Source organism: Heterocephalus glaber, unplaced genomic scaffold (assembly GCF_053883595.1).
Source record: "Heterocephalus glaber isolate CG9 unplaced genomic scaffold, H.glaber_assembly_v1.0 deba00001613, whole genome shotgun sequence".
Lineage (NCBI taxonomy): Eukaryota > Metazoa > Chordata > Mammalia > Rodentia > Bathyergidae > Heterocephalus > Heterocephalus glaber.
Genome location: NW_028258384.1, coordinates 806,128 through 812,127, shown reverse-complemented (window position 1 = coordinate 812,127; position 6,000 = coordinate 806,128).

Here is a 6,000-nt window from a genome sequence, read left to right as displayed (position 1 = left end):
ACCTCGCCTGCCTCGAAGGTGCAAGGTCCTTAGTTCCATGCCAGGTACCAAAAACAAACAAACAAACAAACAAACAAACAAAAAAGAGACATGTAAAGGCCTCCAGCCTCTCACAGACAGTTTTCTCAAATACGGATTTTCAAGGCCTTGTCAGTCTCTTTGCAATACTCCCATTCTCCCTGTAGTAAAGCTTTCAGGAGGGTACAGGATTGTACAAGACCTTTGCATCATTAATGAAGCTGCCATTCTAATCCATCCTCTGGTGGCAGAGCCATATACTGTACAATTCTCTCCTATATTCCAGGAGATACTAATTAGTCCACATTCTTAGATTTAAAAGACACATGTTTTCCATGCCCTTATACCCAGACTCCTAATTTCTATTTGCCTTTGAATAGAAAAATCCCCATTTCAAGAGAAAAGCAACAATATACTTGGACAGTTCTCCCATAGGGGATTAGAGACAGTCCTCACCTTTTGGCTCGAGCACTAGAAAAAGATTTGAGGAACCTAAAGCTGGAACAAGGAACCATCCTACAGTGTGTATATGATATTCGAGTTTTCAGTCCTATTTAGAGGTTATCTGACTATAACATTGTGATAACTCTTGACTTTCTACCTAAGAGTGGATATAAAGTCTCCAAAGGAAAGGCTCAGATATCTCTGCAAAAAGTTCAACATTTGTGATATAGTGTTACACATGGGGAATGACACCTGTCTAGGGGCCAGATCCAGGCTCTCTGTGATCTTGGTCCTCCTGCCACCAAACAACAGCTCCCTGGGAATGGCTGGCCTTTGTAGGATCTGCCTACCTAATTTTGGACTAATGGCAAAGCCTTTATATGAGGCTGTCAAAGGACCTGAGTCTGTGCCCCTAGAATGGAGGAAAGTGACTGATGATGCCTTTTGGGAAATAAAGCACGCCCTTACTCAGGCTCCAGCACTGGGGATACCTGGCTTAAGAAATCCCTTCTTTCTCTACATTTCAGAGAAGAGAGGAATTGCTTTGGCCATCTTGATCCAAAAGCTAGGAAAAGAACCACATCAGTGGGATACTTTTCAAAAGAAGTTAGGTGGAGTGGCTGCTGGATGGCCACCCTGCCTGAGAGCAGTAGCAGCTGTAGCTGTACTAACAAAAGAAGCTATATAGTTGACTTTTGGACACAGACTAGAAGTGTTGTCTCCCCATCAGGTCAGAGCTCTTCGGCAGACAAAAGATTACTTGTGGTTAAAAGGGGAATGGCTCACTAAGTATCAGGCCATGCTCTTAGAGACCCCTAAGGTTATTACAAAGCTTGCACTACCATTTGAGATGTTATACGGGAGGCTGTTTCTACCCTCTGATGTGATAGTAGACCCAGAGACCCTGGGTCTCTTACAATATCTCATTAATCTGAGTCAAGTTCATCAGGCTATCTAAATGTATGGCAACAGAGTCCTGCCAACTCCTGCCCCAGGGGACTACCTACTGTCTGCCCTGGAGACCAAGTGTTCATAAAAATTGGACAGAGTGGACACCCACTGACCAATTAAAGCCAAATGGTAGGCCCCTTTTTCAGTGATCCTCACCACACCCACTGCCATAAAGGTGGCAGATATAGATAATTGGATTCAGCTTTCTAGAACAAAACCAGTCCCACCTGAACTGTCTGAAGAACAAGATCAACCAAGAGGAGAAAGCCATTTCTATGAGCCTCTAGAACACTTGAGATTTCTCTTCAAAAAGCACCACTTCAGTGCTGTTACAGGTAAGTAAACAGGATTTTGCTAAGTCCATGGCTCTTATACTCCTGCTAGTTTATGTCATACACCTCTCTAACATACTCTTCTCTATAGGAAGCATGGACATCTGACCTACTCTTCATATCTGGGCTAATAGTAAAGTTTCTTTCTCCTATCAAACAGGCAGCTCAATGGTCACCAACTCTTTTCTCATTGTCTTCTGACATGTTTTTCTTTCTTCAACCCAGCCAGAGAGTCACAGCACTACAAGGTCATTGGAGAGCATATAATCCCCAGTATGTAGGGTCTACAGGCCCCTCCAGCTCAAAGAAGTTGTTGAAGGCAGAGATCTCCACTCCTTCTGCAGCCCATAAAGAATTATGGCATTTATGCCTCTCAGGGGGAAATGGGGCAGAAAGTTAGGGCGTGACAAAGTGGGGTGGGAAGTGTGACCAGATGCCAGGACACATGCTGCAAATACACCTCAAGACCCTATATGTAGAAGTTCTTATGGGTTCCCATGAGGTGTGGAAGAAACAAAGAGAGTGGATCCCACAGAGAGTTCTCTATCGTGGCTCTTCAAAATAGCCTGCCCTGTGTCTCCCCCACCAGCGCGTACTTTTATTTTAGGCTTTTAACTTTTTCTCTCTTTTGTTTGGCCCAAGGTGGCTATTGAGAGTTCCTCCTTTGCCCTGCACCCTCACTTTTTCAAATAAACTTTGTCACCTTTTTCTTTTTTGCTTGTCTTGTTAAATTCTTTGTTTGAGATGAGAAGCACCTGGAAGCTAAGAGGCCAGCAACTCCAAAACCCAGTATCTTTACTTGGTGAGACATTTCTAAAAGGAACTACCCAACTACAGTAAGATTTGTGCCTCTCTCAGGATGCCACAAGATAAGGCAGCCTTCCTGAGCACCCATAAAAGAGAAGGGCCCACTTAAAAACCTCCTAATTGATTGTTAAATTTACTTTAAATTCTGTTGTTTAAGTTAATATTTTTGTCTTATTAATGTGCCTAAGATAGTCTTAGAAACAGCTGGCTTTGTGAAGATTCTCAAACTATAATTACAAGGTTATCGTCATCTTCTGTTTTCTATTTAGGCTAAGATAAGGATGCTGCCTCAAGGCCTCTTGGAGGTCTCTGGGTAGCCAGTCTTAATTCAAATGTAACCATGTATAACTCACTCCAAGACAGAAGAAAGAAAAGTATATTAAGGACATTTAAAAGTCCCAAGCAGCTAGTTGGATAGTTACAGAAAGAAACCCGTATGTAGGATAGAAAAGGAAATCTGTAGAAAGTTAAAGTGTGAAGATATATTTTTAGTGTGAAAAGATTTTGTATGCCTGTTCTACCAGGTTGGAAAAAAAGAGAGCAAGAAAAGTAGGAGGTCCAAATGTCAAGAAGGTTTTATAGAGGATGAAGTTTGTGAAAATACATAGGTATGTTTGATTATTTTAAGTTTTTACTCTCGTTGGTTCGGTTGGGCCTAAGATGTGTTACTTTTAAACCTCTTTGTTGCTCAAATGTGGCTAAAAGTGTCTATGACACTAACTCTAAATCATCAGTTACTTCCCCTTCAACATGGGACCAGATAAGGCCAACAACCAGAACACCATCCTGGCAACAAGGGACAATAATGAACAAAATGATGACAACATGATGTCTTCAGGATAAGAAGGGATATAAAAAAGTCAAAGCTATCAAAATCAAAATAGAGTCATTTGTGTCAAGCAGACCAAAAGATAAATAGAGCCAAGAGGTTACAAGGAAGGGTGGTTACACATAAGTGCCTGACTGTAACCACCACAAAAGATATTATCTGGTCTGGCTTTCAAACTCTTGGTAAAAATGGCAACTGAAGATTATTCTTAAATAATTCTCTTTGGTCCATGTTTGTAAAACTATCTTCTTCAGTTTATTTCTCCAGAATTGTACACTTCTCCACAATAGGCCTGAGACCTACTAAAAGAAGCCATCTAGATCTCACCACCCAGTTTGGGTCTAAACTCTAAGCGTAAAGTCATCCTACATCTGATGATCAACACACTCAAAAAAGCCCCTAACTTCATCACTGCTCACTCAGCACAAGAGTTGCAGATGTGATCACTTGGTCCCATGCCAATGATTTATCTTTGCTGATTCATCAGGAAAAATACAGTGACAAAAGAGCTAAAATTCCCAGCACTCAAACTTCTGTGATAACACACTTCTTTCCAACATCAACTGGACAGTCACGAAACAGTCCACTAACAGAGACTATACACAGCACAAGATAAAAATAAATACAGAAACCATCCTTTCCTCCCCTAAGCTGAAGTGACAAACAGCCAAATTGTCCCTCTACCTCTGGGAAAGGGACAAACCATTCCAAATCTAAGGCCAACTCCAACCTGTCCTTTCCCAGTGTGCTGAGACTTGCTGTTGTTAACAAGTAAATTGGCCCCACTCGTAAAACTTCTGGGACCTCCATCACCAAAATAAAACCCATGTTTAGTGTGAAAATGTCAGGTAAGCTGATCTCCTTTCTTTTAGATATGAGCAATATATTTGGTTTAACAAAAATATGTGCGACTTTAAATCCCTTCCTCTCTATCTATTATGGGGGCCGATGGCCTTACCTACAAAGTGTTTTGTACTAAAGCCTCTGACTCGCGATTTAAAAAGAATAATATTCATGAATTCCTTTCTAACACACCCCACCTGTTCCAGCCCACTAATGGGAAGAGATGTACTTTCAAAATTACATTTTATCATTATCATGAAGAGCTCCCCAACCTTAGCTACTTTTTGCTCCTTAGCTACCCCCCACAAGAAGATTGTACAAACTTTACCTCACAACCTATTCCAACATGTCAGCCCCACAGTGTGGGCCACTAAACGCCCCTCAGTCATTTCGATGGAACATTCTTTCCTCAATACTGACACATGTTTTTCTTTAGAGCTCTTGAACTCCATGATATTTTTTGCTATCCCTCTTGACCTCAGTTCCCAAAATCTTTTTAACTCTACTTTGATAGTTTCTGACACCAACAACTCTCAACTCACTTAAAATTGTCCTCCTTCAGGATTCTAACAGCCAACACATTTTGGAAAGACACTAGCCAAAGACATCTTGCAGTTGCCTTACCCAATATGTAGATGGCCTTTTACTGTACAGCCCTTTTCTAAATCCATATGTACCAGACACTGTTCAATTACCTATACTTCACAACACTTCTTCTCAGTACAATTTTGGCCAGCAATCCCACCTATGCCTGCTCCCTAATTAGACAGAGACTTATACCTCAGCCTGTTTGTCCCCTCGTATCAGTGTGGCCCTTCAAAGCCACAGTGGCCTCCATATCCTAACTGCCAAGGAGGGAGGTTTCTGCTTGTTTCTACAGGAGGAAGGCTATTTCTTAGCCAACGTGTCATGAATTATTCGGGATGCAGCAAAAAATGCTCAGTGATAAATTCTCAGAGGTCAAACGACATCAGACAGACTCAGACTGGCTTTCTTCACTGACAACAAAGTGGATGCTCCCTCTTCTAGCTCCCATAATAGTCGTCATTGTCATATTAACATTTGCCTCTTATCGCTTACACCGTCTCAATCAATTCATCCAACACAGAATTCATGTGGCTACCGAAACAATTCTCTCACTACTTATATGCTGATGACTCCATGCCCCTATCCTTACCGAACACTTGGCCCACTTCATGATTCCACTGCATCCCCCCTGACAATGACACCAGTCAGCAGAAAGCAGCTTCATGAGGAAAGGACTCACACCCTAATTCCTTAAACCAGGAGTTGGGAATATGGGGTCCTAACTCCCTTAGGAGACAAAAATGTTCCTTTCTCATTCCCATAACTACGGCCCTGTGTCCTGTCTATGCTCCAGGCCAAACAGCAGCATCCTCCTTCCCAGGTAACAGACACCCAGTGGCCTACTTAGCCTTACTTAACCCTAGTAACTCTCTCCTAAATATAAAAGATTTAAAAAAACCCCACTAGCCCAATGGAAGCAGCTGTGGCCCTACAAAACTGAAGGGGCTTAGATATCTTACCTGCCAAGGAAAGAAGTCTCTGTTTATTCCTACAGAAAGAGTGCTGCTTTTTCAAAGAATCAAAACTTGTCTTCTCAAGCCAGTTTGTCTTTGAGAAATTGGGAATATGAGGACAGAATGCAGGACCCCCCTTCTAGGCAGAGAGGCCACATCACTTCTGAGAGAAAAAAAACCTAACTTGGGAAAGTATATTTTAACTCTACCTTGAATGAGTGATGCCATTTCAGAA